Here is a 27,734-nt window from a genome sequence, read left to right as displayed (position 1 = left end):
GTCACCGCTGCGAGCCGGCAGCCCCCGGATGCTTACATCCCAACCCAAACGCCGGCGGTGACCCCCAGCAGCGTCACCTGCCTTACACCCCAAGCTGGAAGAGCCGGGGCCCGGCAGCATTTCCATTACTACTGTTATTGTGGGGCTGGTGGTTGTTATTGTTCTGCACGCAGGGCCAAAGCAATTGGTTAAGCTGCTTCCCTACTCTTTCTCTCCTCTTGCTGCCTCGGCCCTGTGCTGCGCTGAGAAGGATGCTGCAGAACAAAAGAAAGGACACGGAGGGCTGTGGGAGCCGGGGGGCAGGGAGGCTCACAGGGAGACAGGAAGGATGGGAGGAAGGTTACAGATTGGAGAAACATATGTGCACATGTGTATAGACTTCTGAACCATACCCTTGTGGTCACAACGCCTTGATAAGCGCTAGTGCCTCTTTCTCCTTGTGCTTTTGTCTTTCCTGTGAAGTCCCCTCTCCTTAACAAATAGGAGCGATGCATCCAGAAATAACTTTCAAGAACTTTTCAGTCCCTCTAGTACCAAATGTTACCCATAATGACATCAATCCTAGTCTTAGGCCCAGCTTGCCCCGTATCTAATATTGGCCCTGCCTGATTTTCTTCAGCAGTCATTGTACCTGTTCTAATGGCCTAGAATGTGCAGAACCAGGCTGTGCTGTCACTAAAACTAACCCCAAACCCCACACCATTCTTTAGATTCTGCAGATTAAACAATCTGTGATATTATGTTAGAACTAACTGAGATTTAAGCTCAGGAAACCTAGCAGGATCCTGAGAGATGAAAGACAGAGAGACGACTTTATAGCCTGGAGAAGAGGAGGCTCAGGAGGTATCCCTTCAGTGTCTAAATACCTAAAGGGAGGATGTGATGAAGACGGGGCCAGGCTGTTTTCAGTGATGCCCAGTGCCAGGACAAGAGGCAGTTGAGCACAGGAGGTTCCCTCTGAACACCAGGCAGAACTTCTGTGCTGTGTGGGAAATGGAGCACTGGCAGAGAATGTCCAGACAAGTTTTGGAGTCTCATCCTGGACATGGGTTTGGGTACCCTGCTCTGACTGCTAGACCAAGTGGACCCAGAGGGCCCTTTGTCACTTCAACCATTTTGTGATTCTTGATCCAGACATAAATGTTGCTTTTCACTACCTGTGATGACAAGGCATTAACCTTGGCCTGAATCCAGTAAAGCCATTAACTCTGCCCCGAGACATCTCCCAGCATACTTCTTAGAGTGGTCTGGAACCCTCTGTTAAACACAACACAGCCAATTCTGCTCTGATGGTTAATTGTCACCTTAAGCTCTGGCCCAGTGACCTGAACTTACGTAGTATTCCTACTCAAGGTGTCAGCGCACCATAGAGCACTACAGCACACTGCTTAGGAGAAATGTAAACTTCTCGCCCCTTTGAGGACCAAAAGGATGAACTTTACCTAAAACCTACCATAGCATTCCCTGTCCCATTCTGTGCCCAACACTCCTGCTTGTCTTGTGATGTCTGCAGGAATGGAGAATTAGCCTAGTTTTGTAATCATTGTAGTCCATGTAGTCATGGATTCTTGCATTAAGGCCAGAAAAGTAATGTTTGGCTATCCCAGAAGTAATTGCAGCTGTATTAAGGAATTTGCCTCTTTCATCCCAGACACCAGACTTTTATCTTTATTCTCTTGCCCATCAACTTTTGATTGCTGTAGTGTGATTTCTTACAGCTAACTACATCATCCATCCGCCAAATATTGTCAGCCCTCTATAGCCACCTAATGCTAGTAGATCTTCGGTACAAAGCTTCCTTAAAACCTCGAACCTGTCATCAGATCTGATCCAATAGAGGGGTTTTTGGAAACAAATTTTCGGCTTAATTGGCCTCTGAGATCCAGTAACAAATTCAGTTTGTTTACTGTAACTGAGCAATGCCTTCATATTGTCAGTGCACATACCAGACCTGCGGACTTACAGACTTCAGGCATAAACAGAACAGTCACACTGCTTTGATATCTTTAATCTTGGATCTCACTTCAGCAAATGAATCCTCTTCCTATCCTGTTTGCTCGGGTTCTCTCTCCAAACCTGCAACTGCCTGCTGTACAGCTAAGAAATCTGTCCTTACTTCTAGCTGCAGTCACTCAAGAAATTCTTTCCTTCCCACAATCTTAAGTGTGTTGCATCTGCAAAGGCAGCACTCCTCTTCCCAGCCTTCTAGCCTATAAAGCCTGCGGCAACAGATGGAGCTGATCTATCTCATCAGTTTCAAGCTGTATCCACAGCCCAACACAAAACTGAGCCCGAGTGGAAGACTGGTGATTTTGGCTGACTGAGTCCAAAACAGCTGGTCTTCCAGGATCCAGAAACAAAACTTAATTTTCCATATCTATATCCCAATAAAGGGCAAAATTCTTATGTTTAGACATGATTCATCAGCTGGCCCTAGTCTGAGTCCGTCTGTCACAAATCAAACACAGCCACAGTGACATAATTAACTTGAGGTCCAGGAAGCATTTCTTAAGGAAAAAACACAGCTTAATTCCCTCTGATGCCTCCACTCTTCTTACTGCTTTTGCAGCCCTTGTGAGTTCCTGCAATGAACAAGCCTTTTCAGGTCCTTCTCTCCTAAGGTACACATGTGATTCCAAGCAATCGTAGCCTTCAACTTCAAGGAAAGGTAACTCTCACAGCAATAGACCTAACTTGCGCTACAACACTACCATCATGCTACAGACATACAGACCCTACATGAACCAGAAATATATTTTCACCTCATTCTGTCCTGTAATGGTTTTAATCATGAGTTTAAAATATAGTTGAGCAGACCTTTTTTAAGCATTTTCCCAACTAGTACTGCCAGCTTTTTCTACTCCGTCACCTCTTCTAATTCATCCATCTATCTTCTCCAAAAGCTGCATCTCTTCTTTCATCTTAATCATAGGTTAAATCCTAGGCTAGTTATCTTCATTTTCCCATTCTCATTCTTGGTCTGTTTATCTAAAGCACAGCGATCCTTTCCTAAACCCATACAGCCTGTGCAGGAGTTCTTTCCCAGCCAGCATAGAACTAGCTCTTCAACCTCTGCTTCCTTTTTGCACAGTAGGTCTAACTTTCCCCCATTCTTGAATTCTGTCACCTACCTCAATCCTGCTTGGAGTTCACAAGGGCTGCCAATCTGAGCTTGTTGCAGTGGATGCCATAAGCCTGTGAAGACTGAGCCGAGGCCTTCTGTCGATCAGGACAGAAAAGCACAAATTTGTCTGGACAAACAACAGGGTTATTTCTTTGTTCTGTGTGTTGAGTTCAGTTCAGAGAATTTGAGAAGCCAAGGGCAGAATAACTTCATTTGTTGCTGGATCCATGGGATTAATATGGTCACTAACAAGGGGTTGGAGCCATGGGATCCAGTGCTCAATTTGGGTTAAGGTGAACTGGGAATGGCTTTCATGTCACCCTTTGGAAGAGCCATGGTGCTCAACTACTTCCAGGAATGTTTAGGGTATGAGTAGTTTTGTCTGGGCAGAAGTGACAGACCTAACTACAATTTTGAGATAAAGAGTTCTGGGCAGGAAGCGCTAATAAACTTATCTGGATCAAAATCAAGAGTGGTGCTCACTGGTGTTTAAGATACTTCTGTGGCAGACAGCGAACTCTAGGCTTGGTCAGGATTGAGTTTTGGTGGCCCCTGCAGGAAGGAGAAATGACAGCAGATCTTCAACCCTTTGTGTCTTAGAAAGTAGCTATCACCTGTTCCATTCAGCCTCGTCCTCTCAGGAAACAGCTGTCAACTGAGTATATAGTTCCCACAGAATTCAGAAATAAACTCAGCGTTCCAACACCAGTTCTTAATCCTAATACTAGCCTTGACTCAGGAGAGTGAGCACAATCATCCGAACCCAAATTGTCACCCATTACATTTTCTTGTGTACTAAACCTCATTCTACTCAATGGCTCCTGCAGGCTTCACGTTTAATACCAGCAGTCCCTGCCCTTCTTTTCCTAACCTTGAACTGACTATCAATGACACCACATCTTTTGCCAAACCCAGTATTCCTAGAACCATAATTCTATCATCTCATTTCTCTCACATCCTAATACCAATCTTCTAGCTAGCCACAGTTTAATTTAAGAGGTGACTGTTGTGAGTATCGTGTGCAACCTCTCTGATACCATCCCTTTTCTTCTTTGATATTTCCTCAAAGATTAAGATGGTCACACAATTCTCCATATAGTTCTCACTCAAACCTTAGCTTTTCCTAATACTAAGCACTTAATGTAGCCTTAAGATGTTCCTAAACAATTTTCATATTACTTCAGCATATTAACAGATTCTCTTTTCTAAAACAAGGAGAGATGTCCCTGGCCATTAACAGATGACAATTCCAGTGAAATTCAGAAATATATACAGTACTCCCAATGATTATTTCCTTTAGCCCGACCACATCACTAAGATAAACACAAGAGGAGAACCCCTACTATTGAGGGGTAACCCCCCAAAACAGTTTTTATCCTTTCAGCTCTGCCAGCATTAAACCTCTTCCTACTTTGATGGTCTTGACATAATGTAGGGTGAACATTTCCAGCCTTTGGATACCTCAGGAATTCTAGCCTAAATCCCAGAGAGGTGCTGCAGCTGACTCTCGTGTATTCAGTATTGTCAACGTGAGCCTGTATTTTTGCATACCCTATGAAAAACAAACACAGCCCTCTGACTCTCACAATGGTGATCTTTACTATCCTGTGACCAAATTAAGGCTGATTTGGCATTACCGTACCAGCCTATATCTTATTTAAGCAGCTATCAGAAAGTAAAATATTTTCAACTCTTTCTCAATCTTAATTATCAGTTTAACTCCATGCTTCCCAAAGAGAAGTGACCTCAACCATCTGGAAATACATTCAAGACCATCTGAATACTACTTTGTTCAGGCATACAATGTATGCTTCTTTCCTAAACTGTACCCTAACCCCAAATGTTAAGGTAGCCTTAATCCAAGGGAGCTGACCACAAACACTCCAGAAGGGTCAATCCTTACTGAGAGGACATCAATCTCATATATGTTCTGGCCTGATCAGGCCTTGTATCTTTTTGCTATAGGTCAGGGTTCAGCACAGTGAAGCCTGAAGATGTCCTGTGGAACCTGTAGGTATCACAGGAAACTGATGAAGTTGGATGAATTCTGAGATGAGGATGACTCCAGGGTTACCTGTTGGTTGATTGGTGTTTACCTGACTACACTGGATGTATGACTAAGTTTGCAGTCAGACTAGTGGGTTTGAAGATTTAAAGACAAGGACTGTACTGCATCTGGTTTGCTGCAGTGAGGTCTGTAGGCAGCTACACCATAGTTATTATCTCAATTGCTTGTAATAATTTGTATTTTATATTTGTGGATGGGCCACTGGGATGACTCACGGCTAGGGATCAGGTTGTAGCTTTGAAATGCAAGTGTGGAAGAAATACATGTATTCCTATATCCTCCAGATTTTGCAGTAGTGATGCTATTGGTGAAAGTGTGATTTTTCAAGCAAGCAGTGAGAATGTGGAGAGACAGATCTATGTAGAGCATTCCTGGGAGAGATGAGAAACTGGGATCTGTAGATCATAGAGAGGTTTGAAAACTGAACCTGGCTCAATCATATTTCAGTAAGCACCACTGTTATAAAACCCAAGAGCAGTACCTGTCCATTAGGTGGCTATTCTGGCATTTTCAGGATCTCAGTTTTGAGTGTAAGTAAAATATAGGCACCTTGGTTCTGCTTCACTCTTTGATACTGCTGTGAATCTCTACCAGGCATATAGATATTGTTGCTGACTGCTATTGCAGCTGAAAAATCCCTCCCTAATAATTTTAATTGTTATTGTAAGTATATCTGAAGCTATACATTAAAGAGCAGTCTAGTGTTTCTTTTGGAACCTAGTAATGTGACTTCATTGGAGGAAACTGTAAAAGCTATCAGTTACAATTAATTGTTTTTACTCAGATATTTTGTGTTTTTGTTGTCAAGGTAAGATAGAGTAGACAACTTGCCAGCTTACCAAATGTTACCACTCGGTGGTATCAACCTAACTGTATCATCAGGCTTTTTATTTATTTATGAACACCATATGCCTGTCATGTCAAAAAGCGGTGGATGTCATGTGTTCATTCATTAGGTTTCTGAAAATAACAAAGACCCCTGATTATATTGCACGCCATTCATTCTTGCTGGCGCTTTTTTCAGTAAATAAGAAAGGTCGTCAGAACATTCAGTACATCGTGAAGTAAACACAGCCAAGTGAAATTCCAAAATTTCTCCGTATATTTATATATATACATATACACACACTGATTTGCTACTGCTATTACTAGAATGCTTAGTGCCTAAAACTCCATGGGTTTTGAGTAGGGCTGAAAAGTAATTATTTTTCTGTTAAAGTAACAAGGACGATCAGTTTGGACAGTGAGACATTTCTGCTGAAGTTCCATAATGCCATAGCTCTGTGAAAGCATTCAGCTAATAACATCAGACATGGCTTTGTCTTCTAATCCACCAACCACATTCTGTTACAGAGAGGAGCAGCGTGTCTCTGCTCAGTGGCTTGGGCAATGTTTGACTGCATCTGGGAAGCATACCGTAAAGTAGTAGACAGTGCACTCTTATGTTCTTGAGAAACTTAGAAACCTCAACATCCTCATCATCTTCTCATTCTCACTGATGTATAGGCCTTATCTATGATTACTTCTTGAATTGTCAATTTCTGTTAGAAAAATCTTAATTGGTAAAGCTCCTACTATGTCTCTCCTGGCAGTATGCCTGTTAGAACAGATTTCACCATAGGATTTTTTTTTTCCCGAAACCAATTAATCTCACTGTTTTCCAAAGTCTCTTTCTCTATAATATCTGAACACTAATTAGCATGATCTTTGTCTACCGTAAACCTCACTACTCCCAGTTTTATCACCAAATGTAGAGCACCAAGGATAGTTTTCAATCTGATGTGGTTGTTCTTCCCTTTCAAGGGCAGTGGAAGAGCTGACACAAAATTTCATTGATTCAGCAAACAAAATTCAAAGCTTGTGAAACTGTGTATGAAAGACATATTGCCTGTATATAAGAAAGTAATAGGTATGTCAGGTGAAGCAGGGGTGAATGATAACTGTACGCAGAATGTTGAATGCATCCATAAAGGGTTCTGCAAGCACATGCTGGTGGTAGGGGAACACATGGCAAGGCTTATGAATACCAAAGCATGAATGCCATACTGAATAGTGCTGCTCAGCTTGCTAGAGCAAGTTCTGAAGTTGTCCTATGATGGTCATATGCTCTATGAATGGAAGGAAGCTCTCACACTTGCCATATGAACAAGTAGTGTCAGGAGAACAATAATTAATAATGTCAACATTAGGGGAAGGAATAAATGTAGATTTGCAGACTAGCTGAAGCTTGGAAGTAGAAATGTTAAACACTAGATTTATTTGTCCTGGCCACAGGCAGCTATGAGACAGAATCACAGAATGGTCTGGGTTGGAAGGGACCTCAAGGACCACGGATCTCCAACCCCCTGCCACAGGCAGAGCCAACAACCTCCCCATTCAGTACTAGACCAGGCTGCCCAGGGCCCCAACCAACCTGGCTTTGAATACCTCCAGGGATGGACAGGGCATCCACAACCTCTCTGGGCAGCCTGTTCCAGCACCTCATCACTCTCATGGTAAAGAATTTCCCCCTGACAACCAACCTAAATCTTCCCTCCCTCAACTTAAAAACATTTCTCCTTGTCCTGCTGAGGACAGGTATCTAGAAAGTATCTAACAAGTTTACAAAACCATACTGAATTTTGCTTGGCATAACATGACTCTGTAAGAAGCACAACCCTCTCTATCCAACTCCTGCACATCTTTAAAATGTCTCATACCCCCCTCATCTTGTTATTTCATGGAAGAACAAGTGGTCAGAGCTGCCTGCTAAGCCATACACATGTAGCCTGAACTGATAGACCCATATAACTCATTGCTTGCTTGTATTTCATACACAAAACAAAAAGTCTTAGTAAAGGAATATCACTGTGAAAAAATTCTGTGCCAGTCCAAATTGGTGTATCTCTGCTAAGGGCAGTGAAACAAAACCCAGTTACATCACGTTGAATCTAGACTTCAGTCAAGATAAGCAAGAAAAAAAAGAAACACAAATACTGGGATTCTGATGAAAGACAGAAGCCATTAAACCCTAGTTAGTTACTATTACAAGGGATTAAACAGACAGAAAGCAGTGCACATATATTGATAGGATAGTAGAAAAGAAAAAGAAAAGGTGATAGGTAGAGAAAGGAAAGAGGAAAGTGGATAGGTGGAGAGAAATACAGAGAAAAGGTCATTCAAACAGACTTTATTCCCTTCAGTTCTTAGCCATGTTGGAGGAATTTGCTTCTGGGGCAAGTTCTTAGTGAGCAACTAATTACCTGTCACGTGAACATCTCAGTATTGCAGCTCTGGATCCAGGAATCAACTTCTGTGTGGTTCATGCACTCTCAGCCCTCCAGAGAAATGACTTGCACATTCCTGTCAGAGAGCTGAAAGGCTCTAATTTATGGCCTGCAGATACCACATCCTCATTTGTGAAGTTCAGTCCAACACTTCTTTTTTAAAAGGACTTAGTTCCTCTTGCACTGCTTGTCCTGGGGAAACCAAGCTTGCAGGCAACTTTCATCTAACCACTGAGACAATCAGAGCAGAGGTCCAAAATGTGCCTTTGCCTATGTCACATTAAGAGGAAAAGCAGGATTTTAGTGTTCCTCTGTCCTTGCCCAGGGATATACCTGCTAATCCCAGCACAAAGAGAGAAAAAGAGAAGGATGAGCTGCTCCATTGAACTGTCCTCCACTTCCCTTTGAAGGCATCTGGGGTGTGGAGAAACATGGAGGAAGAAGGGAGGCAACAAATCTGTGCTCTGTTTTCTTCGCCTGAATGTAAGAATCCCTTATATTCTGATTCAGACACTCAAACTAAAGCTTTGCAAGTGCTGGAAGAGAGTCTGGGAGGGCACAGGAACTTCACCCACTGGGCATCCCACTTGCATGCTGCCTTCTCAGGACAAACAGCATATTGACAGCCTTGTCACTACTGAGCCGGAGAGTTGTGCTGTGGGAATACACAACTGTTCTTACTACCTCAGCTGTGTTTTCTGATCCAAAGGTATCAAATCTTGCCATCAGGTATTTTTAGCCCAAGCTTTTTACCATTCAGTCTACTTTGCAGGCTTGGTTTCTTCAACTAAAAATAGTGCCGAGCCAACAATAGCTTTTAGGTGGCTCTGCTTTTTGGATTAGACGTCATTTGTTAAAAAAAAGCAGTGACACAAGACAGCAGTTTGGTGCCTCCGTTCCAGAAGGATCTCACGGGGATTGACTGGCCTGCACTGCGTGTGGTACAGCTAGTTCTGCACTGTGACACAGCATTCCTCTCCTTCGAGGACTGTCAGAGCAGATTATCTTCTCTTGTTCAGAGATATTATTTTTCTGGCTGGGATTGAAAAAAATATTGTTTCTTATTTCATTTTGGTAGGTAGATTTAGCTATGTTAGCATTTGGCCAGAGCCCCAAAGTGGAACGAGCTTCCTGCTGAGAAGAACCATGGTGATTTTCTTCATTCTCCCCCAGAAGGTCAGGATCTCTGCAGCACACGGTGCTGGTAAGGTGACACTTGCAGCACACGGCTCTCCTCCGCCCATCTTCCTGTCAAGTCTTCACAGAAGTGACTCAGGAGGGAGGAGTGCTGCAATTGCCATTGCTTTCTGTATTCATCCTACTAAGCTGAAAGTCAGTTTTGTCAAAAAATTCTGTTTAACCTGCAGGTTACAGCTTCAAAATGCACAGTAGATTGGATTTTTTTTTTTTTTTGGTTGGTTCGCTCTGTTTATCAGTGGAAATTCAAGCAAGTTACACTTTGTCAACGTAGCATCTACATCTTCATTTCTGCAACCAAAAAAGTTTATGTGCGGTTTTTAAGCATTCTTGTAGCCTTTATTGCCTTCATTCGGAAAATGCATGGCTTTTGTCTTTAACAAGAAGGAGAAAACCCTTCTGACTTTGTCATGAGGATAAAAATAGTACTGTTTGGCTGGCTTGTGCTGTTAGACCCTTAGTCTTAACTTTCACAGTTCATCTAAGGTGTGAGGTTATGAAGTAGGACACGGAAAACGTGTCATGTTCTAATGCTTCCATTTTCCCCTCTGGAAAGGACCTTTGCTAAGATGCTACAGCTGTGAGCGTGCTAAGTTAGTGCTGCAGAAAAGCTAACACGTTGCCTTTTGGTTAGCCATGCACAGGGATCAAGTTGGATTTAATTCCACTGAGGAATTTTCATGAATTTGAAAAACAGACTCTGCCAACACGAAACAAGTTAGATGTTCTGCTTATTGCTTATAGGGTTCAGGTACAATGCTTGGATTTTCTGTAGGCTGTCTCTTCCGCCCTACAGCATCTAATCTACCCAGTTAGCTTTTGTCAAAGTCTATTCATTTGCTGTGAGGTTTACCAAATCAACACTTTTTAAAATCAGTCTGAGCAATAATTTTTCTGAAATTTGAACATTTTACCAAGATCTGCTAAAGAGTTAAGCAAGGTCAGGTAAGCAAGAATTAATCCACCAGTTGACCCAATCTCACAGACTTTGGGTCCTGCTGGTATGTTGTGTTGCAGCATCTCTAGGGAATTTGAAAGAAAGTAAGAAATGCAGGAGTGTTATCTGGGACCTTGGTGAGGATTGTGCAGAACTGACTAGCTGCTGGTCTGTACACATTCTGTCATTAGAATAGGCTTGCTCTAGACAAAATTGCCCCAGTTCTAAGCACAACAGTAATTTAGGAATCTAGAATCCAATATCACTGAATCAATATTAAGAGAAGAAATTGGAATCCTGCACATCGGAAAACAGGATTTTGATGCTCTGGCTTGCTAGCTATTGTCATACATAGATTGTCATACATTCCATATTAGGAGTTGTATTAAATGAAATACCAAGACCACAAAAACTTAGTATTAAAACTTTTTTTTTACTTCCCTGGGAAGAAAGCACATGGTTGTTTCAGCCTATCAACTATTTCTGTGGTATTTATTTTTCTCTGTTCATCTTTGAAACTCAGGAAGGAAATAAAATACCAACATAAATAAATGAAGAAGAAGCTTTCTCAACACCAATAAGCTAGACAAAAGAAACAGAACACGAGATAATGTTTACTTATTCATGATATCTTCATGAATGCCATACTTCAGAGGGAAAGGGAGATTTTTGTTCTTGTTTGTCTCTCAAGCGTGTTAATCGGCTTTTATTAAAGTGGGGATGGGAGAAAGCTAGCTTGAAAAAGCTAAATGCAATCCAGATTAGAAGTTCATGTGAAATACTGGAGAGTGAGAGGAATTGTTTAAAGTTGGGATGATATTCAAGGGGATAGGAAAATATTTTCATATTCTTATATACAAGGAGGAAATGTTTTTGAAAGGATGCATGGGCGTGTGGTAGAAGTAGTGATTCTGTTCTTAGGGGCACCTGGTTCAGATCCCTGTTCTGTAAAAATGTCTTATGTAAGTTTTAGTGCTTTTGTCTGTGCTGCCAGTCTATCTGATATGCGTCTTCTGGGCCCCTAGAAAATAAAGGAATTCCTTGTAATGAGTTAAGTACATGCATAAGTGTGTTTGAGAAGTCAGAGTATTTCTGTCATTCAGATCCACTCTGTCTTTCTCTTGCTGTGACTGTTTTGTGTTAGCGTGTTGCACAGGGAGCTCTTGTGTTGAGTTCCTCCATGATGCTGTGACCCTGGAAGTGTCAGGAAAACAGTCCTGAAAGTTAAAGCTAGGTACTATGCAGCAGTTTTCTCACCTGGCTAATTGAGATTTGACAGAAAAGCATAAAAAGATTAATGCAGGGAAAGAGTCCCCTGCACTGGCAAGGGATAAACTGAAATGTCAGATCAGTCCCAGCCAGTTGACACTTCTCAGAGCTCTCTCCTTGCAGTACACTGCATAGCTGCTCTCAGTACAGAGGTCTGGGAGTCCGTTTGTGTCTAGCCATCTAAAAGGCTATGTGGAGAAAAAGCATCTCATAGGATCAGGTTCAAAAACACAGTCACTAGAGCCTGTTCACTGTTTGTATGGTCTGGCTAATGTCATTGCAAGTTACCTGATAGCAGCTCTTAAAATGCTGGCAGTTTCCATGCTGTTAGGCAAATGAGACATGGAAGAATTAACTTATATACACAGTCAACAACATAATATGAAGCAATATGCTTGTATTTTTCATTGAATGAATTCCTCATAGATCCTCTTCTGTCCCCAGGATTCCTTTGCATTTATTTACACTTCCATTATTCTTTTTTAAACGTACATTAGGAAGCAAAACATCAGATAACACCACAGTGTAGCTGTAACTCATTAACAAACAGCCACACTGGGGCTGGGCGTACGCTCTCAGTTCCCTGTCATGCTAAGCTATTCAACCTTGAAAGACTTCAGATTTGTATGAATCTTTTACTCACACAGGGAAGCGAGATATTTCTTTAAGAGGTCTGGTAGCCTTTAATTTTACTAGAAATACTGGCTTTTTAAAGACTGTACTAATAAATACAACGCAAGAAGCCTAGCTGTAATCTCAGGAACCAGCAGCAGCTGGTGCAGTGGGTCCTGCTGCCATGGGGTGCATGTGGCTGAGAGGTCACATGTTTTCTTTGCTATCCTCAGAAGGTGACTTGGGCCAGGAGGGGCTTGAAAGCTGAAGATTAGAAGGTAGTCATGGCAGCTCTTTCGTTTTGTTCCGGATTTTCTAAATGCCTTATCTCAATAGCTACTTTGCTAACTTGAGTTTCTTCCAATAGATGTAAAAAAAAAAAAACTACAAAGAAAACCCACAAAGCTCAAAATGAATGCTGTGAATTTGCAAATCAGAGACTAATCATGGATTTCCCTTCTTCCAGCTTCTCTGTTTTGCTCTGCCATCACTTTGGTCGTGTGAACAGTATAGCTTCCAGCCGTCTGATAACAGTGACTTAAAAAGGTGCCCATTGCTGCTGAAGCTTCTCACACAGCTGAGGCAATCACAAGCGTGTGCACTTTTTGGTTTCCAGCTCTGATGTGGATTCTTGCAAAAAGAGAGCAATCTAGCTTTCCTAACAGTAAGGACATGGAAAGGATCTTTGTTCTCTACCAGTGACCTATTTTCATGAAATTTAACAGTGAAACCATACCTCCTTTGCTACATTTGGTTAACACTGAATAAAATAGATTTCTAGTGATTAAGAGGAGGGAAAAAAATACATGGACAGACACATGTTCTGACCACACACATTTGAGGCCCCTGTTTCTGAAAACAGGAAAGTAAAAGCAGATTGGAATCATACATCTGTCCTGTACATACCATCTCATTTGGCAGTGTGCAAGACTGGTGTTTGTTTGAAAGCTTATTTAATATTTGGTTTAATCTACTCAAGAAAAGAAATGAAAAAGACAAAAAGAAAAGAAGCTCACACATCCACTCGATATCTCTGAGCTCCACACAAGTGCAGAAGAGCTCTTGAAGTCCTTGGAGGTATCCACTGCCCACCAAAGACTCCCAGTCCACAAAGCACGGCCTTCACAAAGCTGTGAGGAGGTTGTGGATTCATTTGGCAAATTCAGCAACAAGGCATAGACATGACTTGGACATTTCTACTGTGTACTGCACGTAGAGTCTCACTGGTGTGATTGACATGGCCAGGAGTGTGTTTTGCAGATGGGGCTGGCAAAGCGTCAGCACCTTTTATTTTCTATTTTTGCCTGGTGTGGACACAAGGGTCAGCCAAGACTGTCTGTTGAAAACAACAGGTTGTTCTCTGCCGTCATTTTTCCAGCCGTGCTCAGTCAGTGGTGGAGGGGTCACTTTAATAACAAAAAGCAGTCAGCATCTACGGATTCGCTCAGTATCCCAGAGACTCTCAGCACACTAGTCAGGAATATGAGGGGGCAAGAAGAAGAAGAATCCAATTGTGGATCCCGGTGAGACGTTACTGGAGAGGAATCTTTGTCTAAAATACTCAGACTTCAAGTTTATCTTACTCTGAAGGAAGACGTTCAATACAAGCTAAAAAGGTCAACAACTTTTGCCATCATAAGGAATGTGGGGAGGCCATTGCTGATCAGCAGCAAAACTACATCCAGGAAATATTTGTTGCCATGGTGACCATATTAAGTTGATTCCTTTTTCTGCTGTACAGAGCTGACTTAATTAATTCAGATATTTATAAATAGCTTCCTGTAGGGCCAAAACTAATAGCTTCAAAGTGAAGTTGCGCAGGCTTTGTGCAACTTTATACAGACAGATGGAGGCCCTACTTCAACAGAGGAGTTGGTGTGAGCGCACAGCTTTCAGTGTTATACTGCATTCAACGTGGCTGCATGTGTGCTTAAACTCACATAGACGCTGAAATAGGTTGCTGCAACTGACAGCAGATTAGCGAGCATTTCTGTTTTAAACAGTGTGTTGTGTTTTGATTAATTTTCAAAGACTGGTGAAAGTAAGTAGTTGCATCGTTAGTCATACTAAGAGTGGTCAGTTGCTCAGAAGTTGCTGTGAGCGTTACGGAAAATATAGGTATGTACACCTTTGGTGGATTCATCTTCTCTTCACTAATACTCAGCCTCTGTGGGTTGTCCTTGCTTCCTTACTGTTGTGTATACTGGTACCAGTGAAATTGTTGAAACGTGCAATTTATAATGGTCTAAATCAGACGTTTTTTCTGGGAGTGGGTAAATCGAGCATGCAGTGTGTATAATCACCAACATTTCTGGTCCCTTCTCTAGGAAATTGTCTTGAAAACTTCATCACAGACAAGTCTTTCAGCCGCTCAGCATCATTTGCGTAGAATGTGAGTTCCACATCCATTGACTCTGTGTTGTCCCAGGTGTTAATTCTGCTTTGCAAACACAATCACACTGTCACTTTAGGGGAGAGAGGCAAGAGGAAAAGGTTAAGGGAATTACTATTCCTGCTGCTTTTCAGAGCTTTCATCCCCTCCAGTAGAGCATGGCCTATGCAAATGGGTTGCTCCGCATTTGGCATGTCAGGGGGCATTAGCCTGTTGTCCAGTGTCAGGATAGCAAGGAACAGCTGAAACTGGGAGAACAGAGAGGGAAAAGTCCAGAAGCATCTTAAAAATGATAATGATGCAAAATGCCATCTGCAAAGACAATGAGAAAACTGGATGTTTCGTTAACACTCTTACATCATCTTCATCCATACTCCTCTTCCATTTTTTCAGACCATACTTTCTATCTGACATTTGACACCTTTTCTAGTTTTCTTTGCTGTTGTTTTTTCTAAGTGTGGCTTTAGCATTGCAAATTGATTTTTATCTAAGAGTGAGAATCCAGGCGGTATCTCTACAAAAAAAAAAAAAAAGTGCTGTTTTTGTTGTTGTTATTTGGTTCGTTGGTTTTAATGCACCCTGAGGTACGGTTCTCATTTTTTCCACCCAGAAATTACCCGGTCTTTGATATTTTCTTAGACTGATGGAGACCCAGGCTTGAGGTCCCTCAAACTGCATACACAGAGGGGAGTCAAGAGACCTGATCTTCAGAATTTCCTCTATCACCTGCAATAGGAATCCATTGGAAACAGCTAAGACGTCTTCAGATAGTATCAGCAAACTTCCCATAGAAAAATTTAAGCCATGGGGCCCTTATCTCTCCCTGCAAGGCAAGACTTGATCAGAGAAGTTTCTGGGACAAAATGCCCCTCCTGAAGCTGGTAGGCCCATGCAACTGCTTGACAGGACCAAGATCTCCTCCTGCATCATTTATTTTGGAATATCCATCAGCTCCAGAGGCCTGCTGTCTGCTTTCCTTTTTGTAAGTGTCTGTGAGCAACTTCTCTTCATTTTTCCATGTAGAAGTGTTTTGGGAAGGGCAGCAGGATTCCTTTTCCACAGAGGACCTTTTCAGAGAGGACCAGCAGTCTCCCTGGAGCTGGGGCAAGGAATAGGAAAGGAGTCTTGTTCTGTCTCCTTCCTGTTCCATCTCCTGTCTCATAGAAACATGCACAGCAGCATCTCGCACAGCAAGAATCTTTCTAGGATGTTCATTTGATAATTTTGAGCTTTTCCACTCTGCAGTCCTCACAATAGTTTTTCTCTGAGTAACAGTTGCATCAAACTTTGTTCAGTTAAGTAAGAGGTTCAAATAAATAAGATGTTTTTAACCCAAGTTTGTGTCTTAAGAGCAGTGATGCCATGACAACTAGCTGTTTTTGTTGTGGTGCCGTATTTATCAGAGATTTGGAACTTTTACACCCCCAAATAAGGCAACTGATGTGAAAAGGAAAAGTCCTCTCTTCCCCATCTCATCACACCTCTGAGTGAGGAGGGCCTTTTTGTGCCAGAAGAAAAGCCAGATACAATCAAATGAAGGAGAAAAGGAGTGGCATTTCTCCGCCTGGGAAAAGCCAGAAAAGGACATGCTGGAGACCCCTCACAGGAGGACCCGGGCAATCTCAGAGGGATTAAGCTGCAGTGTACTGTACAGAGAAACCAGAGCTGAACCTGGAAACATGCAGCTCCATGAAGCATGGCTCCTGTGCCCTGTGTGCAAGAGGCTGTTGTCCGTCAGCTAAAGCATAGCCCCATGCACAGTGTTATGACAGCTGTTGGAAACTGTTATGTCAGTGTACCTTTTCTGTCTCTTCAGGAATAGAAGATGCTGTGCTCCTTTGGATTTTTTAATGCCCTGCTTAGTCTGGATCACAAGCCAGTGAGACATTGATAATTTTAACCACAGACTGCATGAGCCTATTTGTTTATATTGCTGGGACAAACATTTCCAGAGGAAGCCTGTGCCAAAAGTGACTGGAATAACTTCTCTTCCTTTACACCTTTATCTTCTCTCCTTTTTCTGCAGAACATTGCTGCATTATCACTGCTTTCTTCGAAAAGCACAATCTTCTCTGTCTGTAGTTTCCTTTTGGAACTGTGTTATTCCTTTCTAGTAAATTGTAAGGAACTTTTGTAATTTCATAACAAATGCACTAAAACAGACCCCAAACCTGCACAAATCCACTGTAATGCCAATTTTACAATTGCATTCTTTGCTTTTTTATCCCTGCTGCTGTTTGATTTTCAAAGGGAAAGAGAGAAGTTAAATATTTATACAGGGGAAACTGAATTTACACAATAAATAAAGAGAAAAAAGCAGAAAAATAATCCCCCCCCGCTCTTTAATTTTCACTAACACTGCATGTATGCTGTTTCACAAAGAAGTGTGCCTCCTACTTTCATCCCATATTCAGCAGATGTGCTCTTAACTGCTCTTACTCCTTTTTAATTCCTTTACATAAAATAAAAACTTCCATTGTGTTTCACAAATTCAACATGATATGGAGGTTGTTTTGTTTTGTTTTATTTTGTTTTTTTAAAAAGAAATACGTCCTGCTTAACCTTAGTATGGCAAGGAAATTTGATTATCACTTGTTGAAAGGCATGCAGGTCACGTCAAGTGTTTCTGACATTTTAAGTTTCTGTCTATTTTAAGTTAAGTTAGAATTTGTATTTGGATTAGGAGAGAGTAAAAAGACTTGGACAATAGATAAGTCTTTGCCTGTGAATGAAAACTGGAATATGCAAGTTATGGAGTTATGGTCAGACAGACTTCTTTTAGGGATGTGAGGCTTCGGCTGGGTCACCGCCCAGATGTCCTAATTAAAAAAAAAAGGAAACAAAAGAGCCCACACCATCCTCCCTCCTGTTACTTTGAAAGAGAGAAACATGATCAAAGCCACACAGGAGAACTAATGTGAAATTGCTTGTGAAAATTAACTAGAGTTTTTCTTCCTGTGCATTTTAGTCCAGTAGTAAATTATCCACCTCCTTCTACTTAACTTTTTGTTTTATATTCCAGAAACCTGTGTTTCTGTAACATTGCTTTAACTGTTAAAAACATCACAGGTCTTGGCTCCTTCAGCTTGCAGCAGCACCTAACTCAATTGGAGTCCACAGCTGTGCCCAGAATGAAATTGCTGTCTGGTCAGGAGCTGAGTTTCAGCATACTCTCATGCCTCCAGCAGAAGCAACATTGCTACACATTCCTCCATGAGCTCCAGCAATTGCTGGAGCAAGCTGAAGTACTCCACATCCCTGGGTCTGAAACCAGGGGTCACATCTCTGCATGGGGCCTGTAAAGTTAGGAGCAAAGTACAGAGCCCAGTTAGGAGCCATTTATCCACGCCCATATGTGGGGTCAAGGGCTCATCAGAATTGGAGTCTCAAATTGAAACAGGGTCATGACCAGAAAATGTCTGAAAATGGCTAACAAGGATGCCAGGTTTGAGAGTTGTTCTTGGTAGAAAAAATGTTAAGTGTTGCTTTCCAAGCAATTATCATGTGACGTTTGGAGGGGAGGGCTGCACTGGTCACCGTTCAGCTCGCTCCTTTTGGAAGCAGGCTGGTTCTTGGAAGAAAAAGTCTGAAGATCTGAGTTGTTTCTGCTGAGAGAGATGCTGAGGCTTTGCTGGATTCGGTGCCTGTTTAGTCTGTAGCCAGCTCTGAGCTGAAAGGCAACACTTGTGATAATACATTTTCTTCACCATAGAGACAAGTGCACCTCCTGAGGGAAAAACAGTTGCTTTGACATTTCAGGCTGGGAAACCTGTCCTTGACACATGCACAGCCCTGATACATGGTGCCTTGGCTGCGGTACTTAGGGCTGTCGGGAGACTGGCACCAGCCCTGCTTGGAGGCAGCGGTGTGCCAGCAGTGCAGAGCAGCCAGTCCCCAGCAGAGATGTTTGCCCTGGGAAGGCAGCAGGGCACTGCAAATACAGTCTCTGTCACAGGAGATCTGTTCTCTGCATTAACTGCAGCGCCGAGCACTTGCTTACACACGGTAACGTATTTATGTTAGCAAAAGCCCCAGTGGGACAAGGGAAAGGAGAAACCAAGCTTATGTTATGCTGTGACTGCCAGCAGTCACAAACTGCACCATGGCAGGAACTGAGTGTGAGAATCAACTGTGTTCTCAGACTTCTAGGAGCTGCAGTCTTGATTTGCAGAGCTGCCAAAGACCTGCAGCTCTCCTGCCTTCAGCTAGATGGGGGAGCAGCCTATCTGGAAATGTGCCCACGGGATTTAAAATCAAGACCCTGGCTGGTAACAGAGCTTTACAACCAAACATTGGTGCCCAAAGGGCTAGGCAGCAAAACTATAGAAAAAACGACTGGGCAGAGAGGTGACTATGCTGGAACATATATCGTGGATGGTTTATGGTTGGACTAGATTATTTTAGTGTTCTTTCCAGCTGTAATGGTTCTATGATTCTACAATTAATGCGAGTGACAACGTGAAGCACAAATAAAGTCACATCGTACTTTACAGTCTTACACTGTGGTTCTGCATCCATAGTCACTGTTTCATAACACTGGCTGGCCAAGACCATGCTAAAACTCAATCTTAACAAACGTACCCTTGGCTCAGTGAAAGTGATGGGGCTCCAATAGTAACGAAGAATTCAATACAGCCAGCTTTACTGCCTGTTTGTGCTTCTTCACCGTTATAATTCACTTTCAGAAAAATAAGTGCTTATTCACTAGCTGATTACAGAGGTGAGAGGTTATGGGCCCATGAACCAGGGAACACTAAGAGGTGATCCGTACATGTGACAGATGAGCAATCATGTCCAAACACAAACTATGCCATCAGTGTTACTTACTTTTAAAGCGCTATTATCCCTGCATTGTTCTCTCTCCTCAACAATTAGTCATTCAGGCTCTTGAGAACTTTAATTCAATAATCCATACAAGCTCATCAAGCAAATCTCACACAATCACAATGTTACATACAAGATTTATAGGACAGAACTGGTTGGATGTGAATGTGGGAGTAATGGTCCATAAACAAATGTGACATAAAAAGAAGTCAGCCAGGGAAGCAGCCTCCTGAACTCAGAAAGCCTAGCAGTAGTGGGAGATGCTGTTATTGCAAAATGTCTTCAATCTTTTGAGAGGAAAAGGAGTTATTTTGTCACAGGAGAAGAAGTAACTGCATAATGTTCATGGTGTTTACATACAAATCAATGAAAGGCAGTCCCTGGTTTTGAAATCATGTAGAGCTGTACGCATTTTCCTTTTGAATGTGGCATTAAGGGAGCCTGTGCTCCTCTGTTCCCTCCCTCTTCTTTGCCTTCTTTTTTTCAGCAGAAAAAGACCTCACCGACGAAGAGAAAATAGATTGAAAGCTCTTGCATCCAGACTGTTTCAAGCAAAGCTTGGAGAGACTTTGGCACATAATGTCTCTGACATTATGTTCGCTGCCCTTAGAAAGCAATAACCAAATACATTCTGCTGGCAGTTAGCAACTGCAGTGATTTCAACACAGATGAGAGAAAAGAGGACAAAGAAAGAATATGCTTAGTGCATCCCTTTCACTACGAACCTATGGGCCAGCTGGAATGTTTACAAAGCTCTAAGGCCAGCCAGCAGGGAGTTGCAATAATCTAATTTTAATTATGTGACAAAAGCATGAAGAATCATTTCAAGGGCCAACAGAGGGAAATGGTTGCAGCTTGCCAATATTCCTTAGATGGTAAAAGGAGACAAGTTAACCCACAGAATTTAGTTGTTTCTCAAAAGGCTAAATGGATCTATCAAAACTCCCAGCCCGTTGTTGTTAGAGAACAAGTTCGTTGCCAGAAAAAAGAAGCTTTAGATGTTAAAGAAAGTTTCAAAAAAGCATCTAGGCAAAACAGCAATACCTGTGCCCCTCTTCATAAATAAAAAATGTACTTCAGTAATGAGAAAACAAAGTCCCATAATCATATTAAACTGGCTAATATGAAATGCAGAGTATACGTGTTGCTAGGAACAAGCTGACAGAGCTTCAGCCTGCATTCTCCAGCCTCACAGCCTTCTGGCAGGATCACAAAAATAAAAGAGCTGTTATGCTCTCCCTAAGCAAAGCACAGTTAAAAAAGAAAGAAAAAAAAAAAGAAAAGAAAGAAGAAGAAAAGAGGAGCATAGCTGAAATCCTCCTGCTCTGCACACATCACAGCCCTTTGGGAGAAAAGGACTGCTGCCTCCTGGCAATCATAGGACGGAGCTGACAGCAACCACCGAAATCACTTTGACTCCATTGAGTAGATGGCCATCGTAAAACGTGAAAATGAGTTATATTTCATGCTAATGGGAGATTAACCCATGGGGTTAACACACACTGCCATCACCCTTGGATCAGGGCCAGCTTTAGGCACTGATAAATAAGTCACAAAATGACAGAATCATAGGGGTTGGAAGGGACCTCATCAAGTCCAACCCCCAGCTAACGTATATTAGTACATTCTTTTGGGATGCACTGAATCTAAACTTTTAATACAGGTTGTCCTTTTTTCATTGTTCAGTAGTGCTTTATACTATCTCATGGTTCTCTTTCATCTGCTGTTACATAGGGATTTTGTACTTTGGTTTTATTATTGCTTGAGGAGAAAAAGGAGGAGGAGGAGGAGGAAGAGGAGCAAACAAAATTTCAGTCTTTTGTGAAGACATTATTGGAAATACTGCATTTCCAAAATTAACATTCAGTAACTTAACAGTCTCTCGGGCTTCATGGAAACTTTCAAATAATAGCATAGAATGATTCAAAGCTTGGTGATGTGCTTGAGCTATATCTTGCCACAACATCACTTTGATGACAGCATTACAAAGGATGCCAAAAAGTGCAAGCAGTCTGTTTCTGCTTCTACTCTTTGTTATTCCACTAAGTGAAATAACACGTTGCAAAAAAAGTGCATGACTTTCAAGTTCAAGAAATGTTAACCTTGTCTTCCATATAGAAGAGCTTCAGTTAAAGTACATTATCATAATTTAGAGCAATTGCCATTTGAAATGGGAGTACACTACAATGATGTGTATGATAAGCAACCACTGAATGTGGTGTGCATAGTCACTGTGTTGGCATAGTCCTATTTCCACCTGGCTATGCAACTTTGCAGAGCAGTTATGTCATGGAAATAGGATTTGTCTCCTGTACAACCAATGGAAATTCAGGTGAAAGTGATTTTATATCTGCTTTGCATGTCCTCAATATGTGAGAGGTTCCCTTCAGAAAATCTATTGGGTATTCCTGTAGAGAGACTTTAACAAAAGCCTCTATGTAAGTAGAAATAATTGTTAATAAGGAACTGTGTAAATCTTTATTAATAAAGTAACAAACTTAAAACTTTTCTCTGCTGACATTCTATATTGCTCTCTTCTTTAGAATGATATCAATAATGACTCAGGGTAATTATTCCCAATAACACTATCAATGTTTATTGCCACTTGCAAGGTATTTTTCCCCATGATGTGACCATGACATTCTCATTCTTGATCAACGCTATCATTCAGATTTGTACAACTTGAGGTCTTTTTCTGTGAAACTAAACACTCTTGTGTGGGATTTCCTTCCAGTGTCAAATGCTTTTGGCTCACTTCAGTTGTGCCTTTTTTGCATTTGTCTGTAGTAGGATTTAAGGTGTGATGTTTGTATTAATTTGCTTATATTCAAGCCATTCCTAGCCAGGTTTTAACATAGGTATATTGCATGTGTTAACACACACTGCCATCACCCTTGGATCAGGGCCAGCTTTAGGCACTAATAAGTCACAAAATGACAGAATCATAGGGGTTGGAAGGGACCTCATCAAGTCCAACCCCCAGCTAAAGCAGATTCCCTATAGAAGCCTGCACAGGAAAGTGTCCAGGCTTGAGTATCTCCATAAAAGGAGACTCTACAACCTCTCTGGGCAACCTGTTCCAGTGCTCTGTCACCCTCAAAGTAAAGCTCTTCCTCATGTTCAGGTGGAACCTCCTGTGTTCTAGTTTGTGCCCATTGCCCCTTGTCCTGTCACTGGACACCACCAAAAAGAGACTGTCAGTCTCCTGTGTCCTGAAGTCTGTCCTCCTCAGTGACTGTCCATGGCAGCTGTGCTAGATGAGGTGAGATTGAGCTGTCTAACCACAGTGTGCTGCCTGTGCATCACTTCTGCTGCTGTTGTTACCAGGGACTGCAAGGGTCAAGGCAAGATGGGGAATGAGCTGAATAAGGCTGTAATTACTGCTGTGGGGTCTTCCTTCTTCCTTGCAGTAAAAGTCATTGTCAGATCTCCTGAGAGATGAAGTCAGGGTTGGTGAGAGATGCAGTGTGATGCTACATTGGGTCATAAAATGCAAAATAAATTGTTTTTGCAGTCAGACAACACTCATTAGACAGTTGATGCTTGAAATTCCATTAACTAACAGCTTTACATGAGTAAATGAAACTTTTGTTTTTGAGTCCTAACCAAGCTGTAATTTGTTCCTCCTGTCTTAGGAGTATGCAAGAAGTCAGACTGATGGATTCTGTGCAAATCATTGGACAAATTTAGGAAGCATGTTAGAAAAGAGCGAGGAAAAAATTAGGAGAAGAATTTGGGGTTGCCATCAGCTTTCTGATTATATAAATGTTTGCATATAGTTATATATCTGCTGACATGAATAATTCTTCAGATAGCTCTCAAGTAATCATTTTATATTCTATGGTTATTTCCTTAGTAATCTGGCAAGGGACACTTGCAGTTTCTGGAAAATTAAAGTCATTTGCCATGAAATTGGCAACTTTGGGTACTGCAGACTTTGATAAATAGCCTGGAGTGGAAAAAGCAAGAAAGGGTAAGACCTCAAAGTGTCACTTCTGAAACAATCTGGTTTCACTTTTCATTTTAAAAGTGACCCCCTTTCGTTTTCACAATGAGGTTTAAAATAGATGGTCTTGAAGCTAAATTGAATAATTCCGTATTCAACTCACATGGGTTTTTTTTGTTTGTTTTTTTTCTCCCACATTTATTCGATGCCTTGAAGTGGAAAGTAGATTATTCAATCAGCTCCAAAGGGTGTTCATTTGAGAAGCCAGAACAGGGAACTGAGGTGACAGAGCAAGGCACAGTGGAGGGATTGATAAGCTAAGCACTAGCTGTTGGCTGACAGAGATTGTTTTTGTTAAGGGAAGGGTTGGAAATATCTCCTATCCATTTCTATCGTTTGTTTGTTAAAGAAAAGTGAATTTCACAGTGGCATTCTCAAATGATTAAAAGGTATATATGAGGGTTGCTCTGAAAGTAATGCTCCCTATTTTATTACGTTGGCCCACAACATCAGAGGTGGATGTTGGTGGTGTGGCAGTAGAGGTTGAACCTTCCCACCAACATTCCATCACATTTTACTGCTGTGCGACAGATGGCAGCAGAAGGGCAAACTGAGAAAATGGCATCTGACATGGAAGTGTGAATGAAGCAAAGGTGTGTCACTGAATTCCTCCATGCAGAAAATATAGCACCTACTGACATTCATCAATACTTGCTGAATGGTTATGGAGACCAAGCAGTGGAAGTGAGCACAGTGAGGTGGTGGGTTGTGCATTTCAGCAGTGGTGACAGTGACATGAAAGACAAGCCACGTTCTGGATGGCCATGCAGATTTTTATGAGCATGGCATGCTGGCTCTTATTCATTGCTGGTGAAAATCCATAGTTCATGGTGGTCACTGTTGAAAAACACTGTTTTGTAGTTGAAAATTTGCTCTATCAAGCAGTATTTTTGTGCTCTTTGTATCTGTTGTCACTTCCAAGGAAATAAATAGGAGACGTTACTGTCAGAGTGACCTGTGTACAACAGCCCTCTCTCTCCTTCCAAGTTACCTTTAGAATCATGATGCTGTTTTCTAACAATATGCTTTTTTCCCTTTCAATAAGGTAACTTTTTCTCCATGTGGGAAAATGTCTGGAAGCCTAAACAGGTGCCTTAAGAAAACTCAGCTCAAATTCCGAGTGGGCTATCTGGTAACTTCATGGATTGGATATGAGCACTAAAAGAGTACAGAAGCTTGCCCGCTGCTCCATCTAGTGCTTGTATCTTATAGGATCATGAAGTATCTTTTACTTTTGAATGCTCATATCCTAGGAGAGGCATGAATGTGCTAAGAAGTGGCTTAGCTGCTGGGGAGCACTTCTAGTCCACTGGCTTTCTAGCTCATGAGCTGTTGGTTAGAAAGTCTTCTCTTTCACTGGTCTCACTTTTGCTTGCCAGCCTGCCGTAGAGAACAAGAGTTCCTATAGGAAGACTGAACTGCCTTTGCAGAGGAGAGGGGTGATTTTCCAGGATCTGTCAGGGAATAGGTAGAACACGAGTCTAATCAGTCGCTAGGATCATGGTGATAAAATCTCAGAGCTTCTATCAAGAATTCTGGGTTCAGTTTAATGAATTTTGTGTTGAATATGATAGTCACTAAAATAGCTCATTTCTATCTCGTATGTAAGAAATCAGGGGATAATTAAGTCTCTTGGCCATGTAATCGAAAGGACATAATATAGAGAAGAGGGACCATCACATAAGTTAGAAAGATGAGAAAAAATAGTTTCAGACAGTGTCCACTCTAGTAATTTAAACAGTGGCCAGGAAGGTTTCCAAATATAAACGAAACTGTCCAAACAATCTCCAGCAGTTTTTACATTTCCCAATTAGTGCTTTCCAAGGCAGCTCCAGGTTACAATTCAGAAGATATTATGATCGAGGACCATTCCTGTGTTCAGATACAGACATTTTTTAGTGATGATAGAATTTGATAGGATGGTTATTGATGTTCCATGCCATCTGGCCCAGACATGTTTGATTTTCCAGCATAGATGAAGTCACAGCATAACACTGTGTTACTGAGAATTTAGATCCTTTGCAGTTCCAGCCTGGGAGCATTGTCTCTGTAACTTCAGCTATTCATGTCTCCAGTTCTAAGCATCCAGCGAGTGTAACAGGGCAGGTGACAACCACGTGAGAGGACAACATCAGAAGGAAATTTTTAGTTCCTCGCAGGACTTTCTACATTTTGCAGATCTGCAGCTGGTTCTCATACATTTGATTTTTAAGTACAACTCCAGTCTAAGCAGCTCTTAGAGATGCTGTTGCTAATAATCATCATTCCATATCATAGCTGGCTTTATATTTATTTACGTTCTTCCAGAATATAAATAGGCTCAAAATAACGGAAGCAGTCCTATCAGCATACTGGAGTGGTTGGGCACTACATGCTGCCACAGCGCACTAAAAACTCCCATCTGGAGCAGAAAAAAATTTCCCTGTGCTGTCTTTGTAAATCTCTTCTCTGCATTTGTTTACCTCCTTCATTGTCTTTCTCTCACTATCCTCTCTGAAACAAAAACACTTTATACAGCAAAACTGCCAGAGAAGGAAGAAAGCAAAACATCAGTGAAGTGGGAAAGCTTTGTAGACAGCAAGCATATTCTGCTGTTCATTGATCTGTCAGGTCTCTATTTCAGAACAAATCACTGCACAGCATAAAATCCCAGCAGAAACATTAGCAGGGTAGCTTGGAGTGAGGGCACTCAGGGGTTATACAGTTGGGAAGGGTGGTTGCACCCTGCTCCGTCCTCACCACCTTGAGATAGCCTCTATCAGCTTGTTTGGGAGCACATTTCCCCGGCGAGCTGCCTCGTGGTGAGAGGGGCTGGGACCCGAGCCTCTGGAGTTATCTGGAGGGAGGGCTCCATTAATATCCCTGACAAGATCTCTTTATCCCGTGCCTTCCTAATCTGCAAGACAACAGGAAAAGAGGGGGAATTCACCGAGCAAAATGGAGTCCCTGCTGGGTGTGACTGTTGCCATTTCTACTTTGTAAAAGTTGTGTCTTTGTTTATCGAATGGCTTGGTTTTTCAAAAGGAGAAGGAGGGAAATATTTTTGTTATTCCCGCTCTGGGAGGGGTTGTGCAGCAGAGGCTTCTCTGTCCGAAAGCATTCCATTTCCCACCCTCTCTCCTCCTGAGTCCACCCTCTGCTGTGCCCTCTGCCCCCAGACTCCCCCTCGTGCTGTGCGACCTGGGATCTTCTGCCAGTTAGGATTTCTTCAGTAGTGGCTTATGCAATCTCTAACATCTCTTCTCAGTACTCGCCGGCTCTGTGCTGGGAAGAGAAATGATGGTTTCTCTTGATGTACTGCCTGAAATCAGAAGTTACCGCTCCTCAAAGGGAAACCAGCACTTCTGACAGCACTTGAAAAGCAGCCAAGTTATTTTGAAATGTCAAATTAACGTAGGAAAACAAAGCAAGGTTGGAGGGCCCTGATTCTGATTTTTTTGTTTAAGATCTCTCTGTACCCCTGAGTACTACGGCCAGTAATTAAACACGATGTTCTGTATGTGCAGGAGGTCAGATGACATTGTTTAATAGCCCTTCCCAGCATGGAAGGCTTCCTGAATTCGTGCCAAAGCATCGCCGCAGATAGCTGAGTTTTACCCCCACCACGTAATGACTCTGCTTGGCCTTAGGTACATTTAAAGAGGCAGGCAGCTAAAGCACAGCTTGGGTAAAGCTTTAGGGACTGATTTGGGTTTAATCATTCCAGGTGGTATTGAAATGCACACGGAGCAAATTAGGGAAGGGTGCAGCTCCATAGGGCACAGCTGTGAGCGTGCTGTGGTGCAGCACTCAGCCCCTCGGGCTGCTTACAGAGCAAGATGCACACCGAGTTCAAGCGCTCCTCGGTCAGAGATCTCACTTCTTGCCATCCCCATCCTGCGAAGATGTAGAGAACTGCAGAGCAACAAGGACGAGATGGAGACTGCCCGCAGGCTGGAGAGAAAAGGGAACTGGGTCAAACAGAAAGAACGCCGGAGGAACAGAGTAGCCAAACGAGGAAAGTAAGAGGGAATGAGAGAGAAAAGCTGCCCCGAGGCAG

The 27,734-nt window shown here is 42.1% G+C and overlaps 1 long non-coding RNA gene across 1 annotated transcript; it reads left to right on the top strand.

Moving 5' to 3' along the window:
* Positions 1-9,894: 9,894 nt before the first annotated feature.
* Positions 9,895-17,682, top strand: LOC104910098. The gene is made up of 3 exons (XR_792783.3): positions 9,895-14,089; positions 14,801-14,865; positions 15,476-17,682. It is a non-coding gene; the product is annotated as an uncharacterized LOC104910098 (long non-coding RNA).
* Positions 17,683-27,734: the final 10,052 nt, after the last annotated feature.

This window comes from Meleagris gallopavo, chromosome 3 (genome assembly GCF_000146605.3).
Source record: "Meleagris gallopavo isolate NT-WF06-2002-E0010 breed Aviagen turkey brand Nicholas breeding stock chromosome 3, Turkey_5.1, whole genome shotgun sequence".
Taxonomy (NCBI): domain Eukaryota; kingdom Metazoa; phylum Chordata; class Aves; order Galliformes; family Phasianidae; genus Meleagris; species Meleagris gallopavo.
Note: the sequence above shows the minus strand (reverse complement) of the source record. Positions and strands in the feature narration are given on the sequence as shown.